Source organism: Eutrema salsugineum, unplaced genomic scaffold (assembly GCF_000478725.1).
Source record: "Eutrema salsugineum unplaced genomic scaffold, Eutsalg1_0 scaffold_11, whole genome shotgun sequence".
Taxonomy (NCBI): domain Eukaryota; kingdom Viridiplantae; phylum Streptophyta; class Magnoliopsida; order Brassicales; family Brassicaceae; genus Eutrema; species Eutrema salsugineum.
In genome coordinates this window covers 9,403,605-9,421,822 of record NW_006256901.1, presented here as the reverse complement: position 1 = coordinate 9,421,822, position 18,218 = coordinate 9,403,605, and the positions used below count along the sequence as shown (strand labels likewise).

The following is an 18,218-nucleotide window of genomic DNA, read 5'->3' as shown; positions in this document are numbered from 1 at the left end:
CCATTACCCTTGTTGTTGCTCAGCCTTGTCTCACTTGGTATAGGGGGAATAGAGATTAAGCAGGCTTCTTCTTTAATAAAGGGCTCCTCATCTTCATACTTATAGGCAGGGCTGATGAGGGGTTCTTTCTTCTTCTCCATAGCTGGAAGGGGTTGAGATCCTCCTAGGATACCAATGCTTCCCCACATATTTCATCTCTTGCACTTTGGGCTCATCAATCTTTTGAATAACAGTTCCACAAAACTCAGCTGAAGGAGGCTTAACACGATAAGAGACCTATTTATCTATCTTTGTGAGAACCACTCTTTGAGTGTTAAAGTCAATTCTTGCTCCTGTAGTGTTGAGAACTGAAGTTCCAAGCAGTAGAGGAAGCTCTTTGGTCTTCTTCATCTTCATGATTACAAAATCAGTGCGGACTATGCACTCACCAACCTTTAATGGATAGTCTTCTAGGAGCCCATATGGTTTCTTTGAGTAGGACTCTCCAAAGGTAATTGAAGTGGGGTAGTGCTTTGTAGTCTTGATCCCTAGCCTCTCCATCATATCTAGAGACATCCCACTAACACTTGAGCCAGAATCACATAAAGCATTCTCAACTCTAAAGTTGCCAAGAGTACAAGAGATAGTAAATTTCCCTGGATTACCCAACTTTGGGAGGGATGTAGGCTTCACATTTGCTGAATCAAGTCTGGAGATTCCATCTTGGGGATTTTCTTGATCAGTTTTCAGCCCCTTATCTTCAGTACCATCAGAAATCTTCTTGTTCCTAGCAAAACAAACTGCCTCCCCACCTTCTTTCTCAATGTCCTCACTGAGATCAGAGAACATGCTCACAAAGTCTTCTATAATGGCGTATTCTTCCTCAGTGATTGGGCTGAACTCATTAGATACTTCTCCATAAAGTAGGTATTCAATTTCCTGAACAGCAGCAGTGTGCTCATCACTTGAGTATATGGCATTGGAGTACTCCTTGTGGTTTGGAACAGTTTTTCCAGGAAGAGAGCCTTTAGTTTCAGAAGTGGAGATGCCTTTGTTTTATAAGAGTCGTGATTTCAGTCCCCAGTATCTCCAACTTGGAACTGCAGTCATTACACTTAGAATCCAGCTTTTGTTGTCCATGTAAGATCTACTGGAGAACAATACTGATATAAGGACCTTGTTGCTGAGAACTGCTCAGTTGAACTTGTGGCTGTCCAAATCCAAGAGGAGGAGACTTTTGTTGCTGGAAACTGACTTGATTGGGAAAGTTATTCCCTTGGTTCTAAACTGCTGGTTGCTGAAAAGCTTGTTGACTTTGGAAGTTTCCTTGGAACTGGTTCTTGGGAACATACCCTTGTTGAGCTTGTTGAGAGGGGTAGACTTGATCACCAGGGTTAGCCACATTGGGGTTTCTGTATGAAAAGTTCTGGTTGTTGAAGTTGTTAAACCTCTAGAACTTGTTGTGGTTGCCAATGTAGTTCATTTCCTCTTGTGTTAAACCCTCCTCATTGACATTCTCAAAGCAGTTCTACTCATTAAACTCTCCCACATAGTTTATAGGCTTTTGGGTGGCAACTAACACTTTTTCAATCTTGACTTGTAGCTCTTTTATATCTTTTGCAGCCTTTGTTCTTCACTAGAACCTTCTCCTATATAAGCTCTATCATAGTTTTCACCATATGTATCATTGCTCATAGCCAAGTTCTCCACCAACTCCATTCCTGCATTGATTTCTTTGGCAAGGAAGTTGTCAATAGAAGCTGTGTCAAGTTGGTTTCTTATCTTGGGGAGAGCTCCACTGTATATAGTACTGAGTAGTGAAGCATCAGAAAAACTATGATGAGGACATTGGTTGATATAGCTCCTAAATCTTTCCCATGCTTCCCCAAAGGTCTCATTGTTGTGTTGGGTAAAGCTTGAGATTTGATTCCTCAGCTTGGCTGTCCTTGATGTGAAGAAGAACTTAGAGAGAAAATCTTGCTTACACTGCTCCCAAGTCTGAATTGAACCGCCTGGCAGATTCTTTTCCCACTGTTGAGCTTTGTCTCCTAAGATGAAAAGGAAAATTCTTAACTTTTACCCCATTAATCTTTGTCAGATTACAGACTCTGTCAAATTGATCAATGTGATCAAGTGGATCCTCCATAGGCAGTCCATGAAATTTTGAATTCTGCACCATATTGAGAAGTGATGCCTTGACTTCAAAATTATTGTATTGGACTGGTGGAGCTTGGATTCCTGCTCTGTTTTGATGTGCATTAGCTCTGTCATTCTCTCCAACAAAGACAGGGTTTGGCTCTTGACACCTCGGAGGTTGTGGGTGGTGTTATTGGTTGGCCTGATGCCCATTCTGGTTCTGGTGTCCTTGAGCTTGTCCCTGATGGACCTGACCTTGTGGAACATGAACTCCAATCCCATTAGCTCCAATACCAACGCCCTGACCCTGAACATCTGCTTGAGTCTGGTGCTCATCTCTGGCTTGCTGCTGATCCATACCCAACCTCTCAAGATATGCTGCTCTTTCCCTTGCTCTTCTGGCAGCTCTCTCTACCAGGTTGATATTGCCAATGAAAGACTCAACTGGTTCACAACTTCTGCTTCTAGTCCTTGGTCTATGTGATATAAACCTGAAACTTCAGCACTTGTAGGTTTAGTCAGTAAAACAAAAAAAAATACTTGATCTCAAGAACAAACAAGAGACTAATGCTAAATCCACACTTTGGCAATGGTGCCAATTGATAGACAAGAGTTTATTGCACTCTTAGGGTATCAATCCTCTTTATCTGTTGTAGCATAAAGGGATATCAATCCAACAATGTGGTTTAGTACACTAATTTATCATGTTTGTGTCTTAATCCAAGCAGAATCAAAGAGGGTTTGTTGTAACAAGTAACTAATGAAAGCATAAACAAGACTAAATAAGATTAAACAAGTGATTTAAAAGCATATTAAGCAAGTAAATAGCAAGATGATGATGATATGAAGATGATAAAACATAGAGTTCTAGACATAATAGTGGATTAGGGTGCTATAGGTGCTAAACTAAGATGCTAATGAACCATATGATGAATGATCTCAAGTGACTTAGGATTTCAAACCAGTTTTAATCTTTCCAAAGCATCAAAACACAAATCAAATTATCACTCATATCCAATCATCGTTGGAGACATAATAATAAGACAGCATTAAACATGAATCCTAACTTGTCATCTACGCATAAAACAATAATTTCCATGACTTTAATGCATAAACCTCTAAGATAGCTTGGTTCAGACATTTCATCAAACACCTTTTGGGTGGTGAAATACCTAAGTTCTAGAACAGAGTGCTTATCAAAAATCAAGCTTTAAGAACAGCTATTTAGAAAATGAGAAGCATGAATCTAGTCCCTAAACACCTTAATCTAACACTTAAGCACCCAAATCTACATATCTAGAACCCTAATAAAAGACTACTCACTAGTCATAATCAACACACAAGATCCTTTGCAAAATGTGATGTTAATCGTGATTTGAAGCTTTAGATGAGAAGAAGAGATGATTAGATGCTAAGAAATACTCTTGATTTTATTAAAACCTTAAAATATCTCTTAACAAAGATGATTTTTCACAAAAGAAGAAAGGAGACTAAAAATGGAACAAAAGATCCTTAGGGTTTTTTCCCAAAAAACGTATTTCTAGCTGAGTAAAACGGACCGGGTCAGCCCGGGAAAAACCCTTTATTGACCCGGTCTTCTTGGGCTGTTGGGTGAGCACCTTGGCTTGGTGAAGATGTCTATGCCGAGGGGTTGATGGTGAGGGGTCTTGTAATCTGGGTTGATATGATGAACACACCAAGAACTTGCATGAATCTTTGGCTTTGATCCGGCTTTGAATCTGACCGTTGGAGTGTTTTTGAACTGGAAACACGTGAAAAGGGCCTCGGTGTAGTGCATGTCGAGGGGTCAGTTCGAGGTATCAAGCCTTTCATTGGGATTGGAACACCTCGGCATAGAACAAGGCCAGGGGTGATATCGAGGTCTTGGACAAAACTTATGGAAATCCACCTCGGCCTAACTGTACCGAGGGGTTCAGGCCGAGGGGTCTCGTTCAGAAGGACCTCAGGATAGTTGTACCGAGGTGTCCATGCCGAGGCCGGATCCAACACTTAGCAGAATTCAAGAAAACCTCTTTGATGCTTCAGCCTTGATACTTCGTTTGAGGCTTTTATCTTCAACAAAAGAGGCCTCAGCATATAATAGGGCGAGGCATAAGCCCGAGGGATTGCCCAAAAGTTTCTTAAATAGGCCTCACCATAGACATACCGAGGGGTTGATGCTAAGGTATAGAAAAAACACTTTAGCACAGATGTATCTCTTGAAACCCGAATTGACATGCTTGTCTTCTGCTCCCAGTAACTTTTAGCTCACAGCTCCAAATGACTTGAAACAAAGTCCACAAGAAAGATCACTCAACCAGCTAAAACGTCGTTGAAGAACCAAACTGCATCTGGGGAAAGAAAAGTTTCCTGGATGGCCGATCTTTGAGGCGCACCGGAATGATCCAGAAATGGCTCCGAGATATGTCTTTTTTCGATTGCAATAACTTTCAGCTTACTGCTCCAAATCAGATGATTCCAAATGTTCTGGAAACTAGACTCAATGACCTCAAATCTTGATGAAGAAACCGGAAGCTGAATCGGGGATCAGGCATTTTTGGCCGATGCTCACGTACCGCGGTACAGGTTTTGGTCGACAAAGGCTACCCGGTAAGCACTTTTGGCCGAGAAAAACCTTCCTGCGATAAGATTTCTGGCCGATAAACCTCAAAACCCTTGTCATCATTTTTGCTCCTTCTTTCATCATTTCTTCACCTGGTTCCACCCTTTTCCACTCCAAGTGACCTCCAAAGTACCTAATACACACTCCAAACATGCAAGACTCATTTGGATCTAATGCAAAATCCTAAAACTCTAAAACAAAGATAAAACATGAAGAATCTGTCTAAACTTTTTGAATGGGACTCAATTCTTGGACCAAAAATGCATCCAAAATATGCAAAGATATGAATATATCACTACAGCTTCACAATATTTAGTCATTCACTGTAGGCCATCAAACAATTTAACGATCACTACAACTTCACAATATTTAGTTCCTCGTTGTAGGCCGTAACATAATACTGTAAGCAAATAAGTACTATTCCAACTAAAGACTAAATAACTTACAATCCTATTATCAAATGCCAATACTTCTCATTATGAATTATCATCAATAACCAATCAATAACCAATATCATACACCATTATCAAATACCATTTATCAATCACGTTTAATTCCTACACTAAGCATACACACATTACTAAATCAACTAATAAATCTTAGAAATCCACAAAATTGTCCTCACCTTTGCCACTTGATGATGAAAAGAGAATTCAGTTCTCCTTTAGACAAATTTGATACTCGATAGGAAAACAATCATACCTTTCTAGTCACAGCTTGGAATGAATATTGGAAGATTGATCTGAAAAACTGATAACACCATATTTGTACCCATTTTAACCATTGATTTCAAATGCTTTTTCAAAGGTTTTAATCAGTTTTAGGAACTTTTATTATGATTTCTATGTATTTATAGTTTCAAGGCTCTTTTCAGGAAACTTAGGGGAAATGATGGCAAATTGGAAGAAATCCACATTTTTAGCTCAGAGTTAGACCGTCAGAAGTTCAGCCTCAAATGAAGACTTTCTCACCGTCTGATCCAGCTCAAATTTGAAGACAATCAAGAGGAGACAACCAGCTTTCCATAGCACTTTACATCACGAATATCCAACGGTGCAATCAAAAGATACATGGAGAACAAGTTGACCAAATTCACCAGTCCCGGAAGACTCTCACCCGCGGCAAACATGCATTTTGCCTGCCCCGGAAGACTTTCACCCTCGGTGATTCCATGACGAGTCACAAGGCCCAACATCAAAGCCCACTTAGCCATTTCTCTTCAGAGAAGTCCTAAATGAGACCTGGAAGACCTTAGGACCTATAAATACATTTCTTAGCAGCCATTAATACATGTGTGCTCCTGTAATGAGATTTTGAGCCACCGAACTTTGTTTTTCTAGGGTTAGGTGATGGAGATGGGGATTCTTCCCCTGATCCATTGTTCTTTTTCCTTTCTATCTAATTAACTTTTCTGTTTCATCTTTTGCATTCTTTCATATCTTTTATCATCCATTGCATCATGTAGATCTGTCCCAGAGAGTCAAGTTGTTTGAAGAGTTTTCGATAGGCATACATGTCGATTAGGATTTCTAAGTTTCTAGACCATATTCTGGATCTCATCTCTTCTAAGTTGTTCATATTGTATGAGAGTAGATTCATGACCTATTTTCTGAGCCTAGGATCGATCAGAGCCACGAGAGTGCTGTATCAGATCATCCATACCTAGCTTCAGAAGAACATAGTCGCTATAGGAGTCGAGAGCTACCTGTAGAGAAGATGTGAGCAGACAAATTCAATATTTAATGCATGATCTTAGCTCTGGCATGAGAGCGAGAGTTAATTGCCAGATCTGAGTGATTAGTTGCTTAAGATGGCGAAAGTTGTTTAATCATACACATGTCTATTCTAGTTCCATGCAGATCCCAGAAGCAAATGAAGATAAATATCCCAGAGGCTAATTGAAAATGCTTTGACATCGATTAGAGTAAACCGGAGAAGTCTAAATCGCCACCTATGAGTTTAGAGTCTATAGTTTGAGTCGACATCCTTGAGATATTCTTTTAACAATTCATTTGCATTGCATTTTATTTCCTGTGAATATTAGATTAAGTTTAGTTTAGGATTCTTAACCAAAAAACCCAAAAATCCCATGAGTTTATGACTTTGCTTACTTCCCAGTTTGTTGTTTATTGCAGATTAGACATCCTCCCTGTGGATCGACACCCTAAGTTCTACAACGTACATCTGTGCACTTGCAGACACTAGGGTTTTATAAATTTAAAACTTTTTGAGGACCAATGGGCTTGTAAAAAAACGTAACCCTAGGCCCAACCTGCATCAAAAGCTGGATTGAAGATCTTCACGCCGGTATGTATATCGTCTTCTGGAACTCCCTGGATCGCAGGGTAAAACGTATCGCAATTCGGCTACTCAAGGATCGGATCTTTGTAAATATGGCTAGGGAAAACACTCATAACTTTTAGAAGAAAACTCCAAATAATTATCCTCTTGCAGTTATAGCTAGATATGAGAGTCTAGAATCACCTTACCAATTTTCATGCTGATCTGATCTGATTTGACCATCTTTCACGCCAGAACACCTCGGATCAGCCTTCTAAATTGCTGCAGTGGCTCAAGCGTTATTCCGGCAGAGCTTCGCTGCAAGAGAGAACCTATGTCTGATCGCAGAAAATCGGAATTGCCTTTATTGATCCCATTGGGCTTCTAACCTTGGGCTTCCCTTCTCCTTACATTAGGGCCACGAAAATTAGGCTCTGTAGACTTTGGAAACTCTAAAGAATTGGCTTCAATACTTTCTTTGACTCTTGGGTTTTGCAAGCTATGGTTTTCTTCTTGGATAAGCTAGGATTATGGTTTCTTCAGCAACAAGACTTAGGATTAAAGCTTAAGGGTTTTGATCAAAAAATAAGGCCATAAACCTAATTCTTGGGGTGTCACATAAGGGACCACTGGATTCACGTCTCTAACTGTCAACCACACCTCTCTTGATGTGAACTTGCGACAAACTTTTTCCTTGACCAGCCAAAGAGGAGTGTCCGCTTCAGAGGAAGACGACAGTGAGACAATGTACGATAAGAGATTTAGCTGCAAATCAGATCTTGCATTATGGCAGTGACCAACCTTCCGAGAACATATAATCAATAAATAGAGCTTAAAGGGATGCCCAATGAGGACGGACTAATGGCCCAAAAGGCGTCCACAAATCCCACCAGAAGTATGTTTCGTCACCTCGAACCATCTTGATGTGGAGAAAAGAAGAATCCTTGTGGCAAAGCTTTAGAATCTTGCAAAACTTCCAAAAGACATTACAAGAAAACAACCGATTACCATCAAAATTTTACGTAGATTTATATTCGACGTAAATTTATGTTACATTTACGTTGAATTTACGATGTCGACAAATTTCGTCGTAAATTAGATGTAAATTTTGGTGATAACTGCGTCGTAAATTTACGACAAAATGACGACTACATAAATGTTTGTTCTAATTGTGACGTAAGGTTTACATCGATTTTATGAGGAACTGGATTTCTCAATAGTTTGATGTAATGATAATGTAAAATTATTTTTGATGCCAATCCGATGTAAAATTTTAATTCAAAATTTTTGGTACTCAAACCAAAATTCTATAAATACCCTCTCACTTCTATCATAATTCTACCACAACAACAACAAAAAAACTGACAAAGACACATTTTTTTGAGTCTTTAAGTTTTTGAATAATGTATGCCTTTTTCTTTGTTTTTTTAAATAAATCAAAGTTGGTAATTGGTTTACAGTCTGTTGCCTTTGGAGATGATAGATGTATGTGTTGGTAATTGTATACTTTTCTGGAGAGATGATGATAAGCTGCATGAATGTCGGTTTTGCCAAAAACCAAGATATAAGCCGCAAACTTCTAGGCGGAGTAAGATACCGTACCAACGGATGTGGTATCTTCCTATAACTGATAGGTTAAAACGACTTTATCAATCTGAAAAGATAGCTGCACCGATGAGATTGCATGCACAGCATATCCAAACAGATGGGAAAAGGACTCACCCTTCATATGGGAAATTGTGGAAACACTTTAACGCCGTACATCCAGACTTTGCTAAATCTAAGTGGAATGTATATCTTGGTCTTTGCACTGATGGGTTTAGTCCATTTGGTATGTCTGGTAGGCAATATTCTTTATGGCCAGTAATCCTTACACCATATAACTTTTCCCCAGATATGTGCATGCAAAAATAATTTTTGTTTCTCAGTATCTTAGTTCTTGGTCCAAATCACCCAAAGCGGGCTCTTGATGTGTTTTTACAGTCACTCATACATGAGTTGAAGCAGTTGTGGCATAACGGAGTTCGAACATATGATAGTTTCGAGAGGCAAAAATTTTACAATGTGAGCTGTGCTTATGTGGACAATAAATGACTTCCCTGCTTAGGGAATGCTATCTGGTTGGACTACGCACAAGAGGTTATCATGTCCTTATTGTCTCAATAGGTCTGATGCATCTCAGCTTAAACATGGTCGGAAAACATTGTTGTTTGATTTTCATCGCCGATTTCTACCGCCCAACCATGAATATCGAAGAAACAAGAGCCTGTTCATGAAAAACAAAAAGCTGTTCGTCTCCCTCCACCAATGTATCTAACAGGGGCAGAACTTGAAGCGCAAATAGATCATTGTGGGGGGGGGGGGGGGGGGTTTGGGGTCTAGAAATGGTTCCCCGAGGGGGAAACTTTCACACTCCAGCCAATATGCCTGAAAGATATGGGGTTCATCATAATTGGCACAAGAAAAACATATTTTGGGAACTGCCGTATTGGAAATATCATCTGCTGAGACACACTCTTGATGCAATGCACATTGAGAATAATTTTTTTGATAACATCATGCATACAGTGTTGAATGTGCCGACAAAAACAAAAGACAGTGCGAAATCACGGATGGACTTGCCTGATCAAAAGCACTTTGAGGCATTGGAGCATTTTTTTCGTGATCTTAGTACACAGACGTTATCAAAAGATGTAGTTGCACAACTGGCTGTAAATATTCCTATATTGCTATGCAATTTAGAGAAGATATTCCCACCCGCGTTTTTTTAATTTATGGAACATCTACTTATTCATCTCCCTCACGAAGCAGAACTAGGCGGACAAGTCCAGTTTAAGTGGATGTATCCGTTTGAACGCTTCATGAAACATCTGAAGGGAAAAGCTTAAAACCTACCCAAAGTTGAAGGCTCTATCATTGTAGTAAGTTTGACGGAAGAAATGTCCCATTTCACATCGTACTATTTTGCTCCAAAAGTTCATACACGCAAACGAGTTCCACGACGTTATGATGATGGGGTTGTGGGACGTACTTATGCAGTAGAAGGTGTACCAGACATTTTCTCACCAGTTAGACGTCTTAGTAGAAAACTGAAGGAAACTTGTTGGTCCACCGAAAAAGACTATCACTCCGCACATACATACATCCTCTTAACTATGATGAATTAGCTCCGTACGAGAGGTAGTTAATATTTATGATTATATTTTTTGGTAATTTATTAATTATATTAACATTTTGATTATGTTGTATATTGCAGCACATTTGTAAGTCAAGTCCGGAATGCATTGAAGGCGTCTCCGAAAATGAAATAAACGATCAGAAAGACAAACATTTTGCTCTGTGGTTAAAGGGTCAAGTAGATCACGATGACCCAGCATATCCAGTATGGTTTTATGAGTTACTCCATGGCCCCATATCAAAGATAACAACAGCTGCAATGTATTTCACTAGAGGTTTTTCCATACATACAATCACGGTATTCAACGTGCAACTCAAACTATGGAGTCTATGTACGAGGTGAAGTAGATTACTATGGGATCTTGCAAGACATAATTGAAGTGGAATGTCTTGTTTTGGTGAGGATGAAAACTATTCTATTCAAATGTGATTGGTTTGATCTAACAGTCTGTCGTGGAGTGCATAGTAACAAATTTGGGATGGTTGACGTTAATCAATCTCGACAGTACAACAAGTTTGAACCTTTCATTCTAGCCTCATAAGAAGAACAAGTCACATTTGTTCCATATCCACAAGTTCGAAATACTGGTATCTCATAGTCAGCGGTTATTAAAGTGGCTCCATGGGGAGTAATTGATGGGGTAGATCTGCCACCTATGCAACCAGATACATGCGCTGACATCACTTAACCAGAGATTGAAGAAAATATCCTTTTAATTGATCCACGCAATAGACAAGTCGAAGATCTTCCCGACGATGACACCAAAGAAGAAAATTTAGATGAATTTGATGAGAGTAATGGTGATGATGATATAGACAATGATGACCAAAACACATCATCAGATGAGTCTGAATGATAAATAAAGGTATGTTAGCTTTATGTTTTTAATGAATATTGATTTTTTTTTAGATGAGATTACTGAAACTTCTTACTTGTTCTTTATAAAAATGTTGACTTTGTAGTCAACTGTTTGACTTTTACGTTGATTTTACGATATATATCACAAAATCATAGTAAAATCGATGTAAATTGCGTCGAATATAAAAATCATAAAATTTTTGCCTGATTTTATGTTAATGTCTAGTTAATTAACCCTTGTGTAAAGGTTGCATCCAAAAAAGTGAAGTGTGAAGGGGAGAATTAGCATACCTTACATTGATTTTACGTCGAGAGTGTCCGAATCGACATAAATTTGATGAAAATTCTTGATGCGATCATGGACAGCCTAGAGGACTTGGAACTTGGAGCTAAAGAAGTTGGACTAGAAGAACAAGAAGAACCGGATATAGAAGAAGCTTTGGAGCTGCCAGCCGGTCCAATAACTCGATCAAGGAGCAAGAGACTTAAGGAAGCTATCGGAGCTATGCTTAGAACCAGTTGGAGACGAGCTAATGTCTTGAGCCAGGAGGGAGAAGTTGTTATACAAGCCGCATTGGTTTCTATACAGGCTCAAGATGATCAGTGAATGGGCATGTGACCCGTTTGCACTCTTTTTCCATCTCCTTTGGTTTTGTCCCAACGGGTTTTCCAAAGGGAGGTTTTTAATGAGACAAATCGCTCACAACATATCCCTCATTCGCTGATCCAACAGAGGCCCAACACTAGAAGACTCGGCCTGGAGAAGAAGAGTTTCTTTCTTGTTTCTTCCTTATTCAAACTTAGCCTTTAATGTCTTAGTTATTTCCGAGACAAGTCTTGGCTGTCACAGACTTCTTCTCTTTCTTTTTAAACCCTTGTACGCTCCTTGTTAAACTCATCTATCTTTTCTTTCAAAACTCTTTCTAAGTTAGATCATTTGTTCTCTTGAACATCTTAGCTTGTGAGTGTGTTATATCTTTCAAGCAACCCGATTCTTTGGTGTGTCATATCCATCGAATCACCCTGGTATATCAAAGGCCTTCTGCAACCTTTGTGTGACCTATCAATCCCTTGTTTTCCTTAGAAGTTCATACCCAAGTCATTACCCAAACAGTGAGATCTAGTGCTTAGAGTGAAGATCTAAAGAAGGAACGTATCAAGTGGTATCAGAGCCACACTTAGATCTGTTCTTATGTCAAAAGAAGCGATCTCAAACTTTAACTTTGATCAGCAAACATAGCTTATCATAATCTGTGCTTGTTGCATCACAAACCTATAGATCGTTTCATTCTGTTATTGAATCTAGTAAATCAACACCATCGGAACCTTGTGTAAAAAGTAACAATTCAAATTCAAAACTGATTAGATCGCTCGTAAGGCTTTCTGATTGCTTGAAGAACACGAATGGTCATTTTTATAGATTCCAAGAATCGTTGCTAGTGATCCACTTTGTGTTGCTCGCAGGAAAAGATGTCTGATCAACGTGAAGAGTCCAGCAACAACAGTAACAAACTATTGATGGAAGCAATGATGGCCGAGATGAAAAAGCTGATGGCCGCTCAGTTTGAAGAATTCAGACAAGAGATCCAACATCAGAACTCTGACTCAAGGCCGAACCGAGATGCCAGGAGGAGGAACACTGATCAATCTCCTGAGAGGGCTCGTGAACAAACCCGACCAGCCAGAGACGAAGTGGCTGAAGAGTACTATAGCCGAGACAGTAGCTCGTCAAGGAGTAATCGCCGACGACATAGACGAGTAAGAGAGGAAAGGGCTTATCCTCAAGACAATTTTGGAGGGCTTAAGCTTCGGATTCCTCCATTTCATGGGAAAAACGATCCTGATGCCTACCTAGAATGGGAAAAAAAGATAGAGTTGGTGTTTAACTGCAAACACTATACCGAGAACAATCGCGTAAGAGTTGCTGCTACTGAGTTTTAGTATTACGCTCTTATCTTGTGGGATCAGTTAGTTACACCAAGAAGGTGGAACGGCGAGTATCCGGTTTAGAGTTGGAATGAGATAAAGGCCATCATGAGAAAACGATCTGTGCCAAGCCATTATCATCAGGAACTACATTAGAGGATCAGGAGGCTGACTCAAGGGACCCGGTCTGTCGAAGACTATTACCAAGAGATGGAGACTCTCATGCTTAGAGCCGATATAACTGAAGATCGAGAAGCTACCATGTCGAGGTTTTTGGGGGGCTTGAACAGAGAAATTCAAGACCGGTTGGAAATGCAACACTATATTGAGGTGGAGGAGATGCTACACAAAGCCATACTGATCGAACAACAACTCAAGAGGCGTGTTCCCACTAAGACAAGCTATGGAGGTGGAGCAACCGTTACTAAACCCATTTACCCGAAAGAAGAAAGAGCAGGATCTTTTCAGAGAGAAGGAAAGCAGATTGCCATACCAAAAGCTGAAGCCAAGACGTATCCAGTTGCTCAAGATCACAAAGGAAAGGAAGAAATTACTAATCCAAGATCAAGAGATGTCAAGTGCTTTAAGTGTCAAGGCAGGGGATATTACGCGAATGAATGTTCAAATCAAAAGAACATGATTCTGTTGGATAATGGAGACATAGCGTCTGATGAGGAAGAGTCTGAGGTCGCAGCTGAGACAGATCATGAGGAACCTCCGGCTCAAGGGACTTTATTAGTGGCTAGACGATCTCTAAGTCTCCAATCCAAAGACGCTGAGCAGGAACAAAGAGAGAATCTGTTTCACACTCGGTGTATCGTTCAAGGAAAAGTCTGTAGCCTCATTATAGATGGGGGAAGCTGCACCAACGTAGCCAGTGAAGTGATGGTTCAAAAGCTCGGTTTAAGGGTGGAGAAGCACCTGAAGCCGTATAAGTTGCAATGGCTCAATGACAATGGAGAATTGAAAGTGAATCACCAAGTTCGAGTACCTTTAACCATTGGGAAATATGAAGATGAGATACTCTGTGATGTCTTACCAATGGAAGCAGGGCATATTCTCCTTGGCCGGCCATGGCAATCGTATCGAAAGGTCATACATGATGGACATACTAATCGACATTCCTTTGTTTATAATGGCAGGAAAACTACCCTGGTGCCTTTGACGCCTCAAGAAGTTTACCAAGATCAAATAGAGCTCAAGAAAAAGGAAAAACCGGTTACAAAATCCTCTAACTTCTTTCTTAGGGCCGGAAAAGTTAAGAAAACTTTGTTAGCTAAACAATCAATGCTCTTATTTTTGTTTAAGGAAGCTCTCACGAGCTTAACTAACTTGACACCGGTTATACTGAGTGAGATGAAATCTCTTTTGCAGGACTATGAGGACGTATTTCCTGAAGAGAACCCCAAGGGCTTACCTCCCATTAGAGGAATAGAACATCAAATAGATTTCATGCCCGGAGCTTCTCTTCCAAATCGTCCAGCCTATAGAACCAACCCTGTGGAGACCAAAGAACTACAGCGCCAAGTTAATGAGCTATTGGAGAAAGGGTACATAAGAGAAAGCTTGAGTCCTTGTGCGGTGCCTGTACTACTTGTGCCTAAGAAAGACGGTAGCTGGCGCATGTGTGTTGATTATAGAGCAATCAACAACATTACGGTTAAATATCGACACCCTATCCCTAGATTAGATGATATGCTTAATGAAATGCATGGTTCTAGTGTCTTCTCTAAGATAGATTTGAAAAGTGGCTATCATCAGATTAGAATGAAGGAAGGGGATGAGTGGAAAACCGCCTTTAAAACTAAGCATGGTTTATATGAATGGCTAGTAATGCCGTTTGGGCTAACAAATGCACCAAGCACCTTCATGCGGTTAATGAATCATATTCTTAGAGCTTTTATAGGTGTATTTGTAGTGGTTTATTTTGATGACATTCTGATCTATAGCAAAGCCTTAGGAGAGCATATCGAGCATTTGAAATCTGTTTTAGAAGTGCTTAGGAAGGAAAAGCTCTTTGCTAATCTTAAGAAATGCACTTTTTGCACAGATAATCTTGTGTTTCTAGGATTTGTTGTAGGTGCGGATGGGATCAGAGTCGATGAAGAGAAGGTAAGGGCCATCAAAGACTGGCCGAGCCCTAAAACTGTTGGGGAAGTAAGGAGTTTCCACGGCCTTGCAGGCTTTTATAGGAGATTTGTGAAGGATTTCAGTACATTGGCCGCTCCCTTAACCGAGATCATCAAGAAAGATGTGGGATTTAAGTGGGAACAAGCACAAGAAGAAGCGTTTCAAATACTTAAGGATAAACTAACCAATGCACCGGTACTTGTTTTACCTGATTTCCTTAAGACTTTTGAGATTGAATGTGATGCTTCTGGTGTAGGAATTGGAGCAGTATTGATGCAAGACAAGAAACCAGTGGCCTACTTTAGTGAAAAACTCGGAGGAGCCATGCTGAACTATCCTACTTACGATAAAGAACTTTATGCTTTGGTGCGAGCACTCCAAACAAGGCAACACTATCTGTGGCCCAAGGAATTCGTCATTCATATCGATCATGAGTCTCTCAAGCACTCAAAAGGACAGCAAAAGCTCAACAAAAGACATGGCCGATGGATCGAGTTTATTGAGACATTTCCTTATGTTATTAAGTACAAGAAAGGTAAAGACAATGTAGTTGCCGATGCATTGTCACGCAGATATGCTCTAATCACCACTCTTGATGCTAAGCTATTAGGCTTTGAGCAGCTTAAGCTTTTCTATGCATCCGATTTTGACTTTAAAGAGAAATATCAGTCTTGTGAAAAATTTGCTAAGGATTATTATTTTAGACAAATGGATATCTCTTTTATGACAATCGTTTGTGCATCCCTAATTGTTCTATTCGAGATCTTTTAGTCAGGGAAGCACACGGAGGAGGTCTTATGGGGCACTTTGGTGTAACAAAGACTTTGAAAATCATGCAAGACCACTTCTATTGGCCACATATGAAAAGAGACGTCGAGAGGACTTGCGAACGATGTGTCACTTGTAAACAAGCTAAGTCCAAAGTCAGGCCACACGGTTTGTATACTCCATTACCTATTCCCTCTCATCCTTGGATCGATATATCTATGGATTTTGTGCTTGGATTGCCTAGGACTAGGACTGGAAAGGACTCTATATTTGTTGTGGTAGACAGGTTTTCAAAAATGGCTCATTTCATAGCTTGTAATAAAACCGATGATGCATCTCATATAGCTAGTTTTTTTCTTCAAAGAAGTTGTGCGTCTGCATGGAATGCCTAAGACCATCGTATCTGATCGTGACACTAAGTTTCTTAGTTATTTCTGGAAAACATTGTGGTCTAAGTTAGGTACTAAGCTTCTATTTTCTACTACTTGTCATCCACAAACTGATGGGCAGACTGAAGTAGTCAATAGGACCTTATCAACCTTGTTGCGTGTTCTGGTCAAAAAGAATCTTACAAATTGGGAATATTGCTTGCCGCATGTAGAATTTTCATATAATCACTCGATGCATTCTACTTCTAAGTTTTCTCCATTTCAAATCGTCTATGGTTTTAGTTTTCTATCCCCTTTGGATCTAACCCCTCTTCCTTTGAGTGAAAAAACTAGCCTCGATGGAAAGAAGGCAGAACTTGTTAAACAGATCCATGAGAAGGCCAAACTCAACATAGAAGAGAAAACCAAGCTCTATGCCAAGAAAGCCAATAAGAACCGACAAGAGATGATTTTCGACGTTGGCGATCAAGTTTGGGTACATTTGAGGAAAGAACGGTTCCCAGCCGAGAGAAAGTCCAAACTGATGCCAAGAATTGATGGACCTTTCACCATAACAAGAAGAATCAACAACAACGCTTATCAGCTTGATCTCCAAGGTAAGTACAATATCAGTTCTAGTTTTAATGTTTCTGATCTCGTTCCTTTTGTGGCAGATGTACCAGATTTGAGGTCAAATCCTTTTCAAGAGGAGGGGGATGATGCGATCATGGACAGCCTAGAGGACTTGGAACTTGGAGCTAAAGAAGTTGGACTAGAAGAACAAGAAGAACCGGATATAGAAGAAGCTTTGGAGCTGCCAGCCGGTCCAATAACTCGATCAAGGAGCAAGAGACTTAAGGAAGCTATCGGAGCTATGCTTAGAACCAGTTGGAGACGAGCTAATGTCTTGAGCCAGGAGGGAGAAGTTGCTATACAAGCCGCATTGGTTTCTATACAGGCTCAAGATGATCAGTGAATGGGCATGTGACCCGTTTGCACTCTTTTTCCCTCTCCTTTGTTTTTGTCCCAATGGGTTTTCCAAAGGAAGGTTTTTAATGAGACAAACGGCTCACATCATATCCCTCATTCGCTGATCCAACAGAGGCCCAACACTAGAAGACTCGGCCTGGAGAAGAAGAGTTTCTTTCTTGTTTCTTCCTTATTCAAACTTAGCCTTTAATGTCTTAGTTATTTCCGAGACAAGTCTTGGCTGTCACAGACTTGTTCTCTTTCTTCTTAAACCCTTGTACGCTCCTTGTTAAACTCATCTATCTTTTCTTTCAAAACTCTTTCTAAGTTAGATCATTTGTTCTCTTGAACATCTTAGCTTTTGAGTGTGTTATATCTTTCAAGCAACCCGATTCTTTGGTGTGTTATATCCATCGAATCACCCTGGTATATCAAAGGCCTTCCGCAACCTATGTGTGACCTATCAATCCCTTGTTTTCCTTAGAAGTTCATACCTAAGTCATTACCCAAACAGTGAGATCTAGTGCTTAGAGTGAAGATCTAAAGAAGGAACGTATCAATTCTAAACCCTAACATAGGGTATCGTTATTTTCCACTTTTAACTTCACTTTTCTTGATGAAATCTGTTACATTTGTATGAGGTGATATAAATGGTAAAAACAGAATGGAAAAACTTAAAAAGTATAATTTTTAACTCTTACGTCGATTTTACGACGATTCCCAAAAATCATCGTAAAATCATGTTAAAATAACGACGATTTTGCGACATCTATCATCAAATTTTCGTAATTTCGACGTAAATTTCAACCCCCTAAGTTTTGAAAACATCATCAAATGGTTTAAGCATGTTATTATTTTTCAAACTAGCATGATATCACTTCTTAGAATATATATATATATATATATATATTAGTTTCTGATAAAAAAATTTTTCGAAAAAAGTATAAGAATGCATGCATCCATTTTACTAAGTTCTTATAAGTATATATGTACATTGATGGAA

The 18,218-nt window shown here is 39.7% G+C and overlaps 1 non-coding gene and 1 pseudogene across 1 annotated transcript; both read left to right on the top strand.

Annotated features, from left to right (window-relative positions):
* The first annotated feature begins 1,810 nt into the window (after window positions 1-1,810).
* On the top strand, window positions 1,811-1,917 carry LOC112089984. The gene has a single exon (XR_002901344.1). It is a non-coding gene; the product is annotated as a small nucleolar RNA R71 (small nucleolar RNA).
* Window positions 1,918-12,524: 10,607 nt separating this feature from the next.
* Window positions 12,525-17,274, top strand: LOC112089844 (annotated as a pseudogene).
* Window positions 17,275-18,218: the final 944 nt, after the last annotated feature.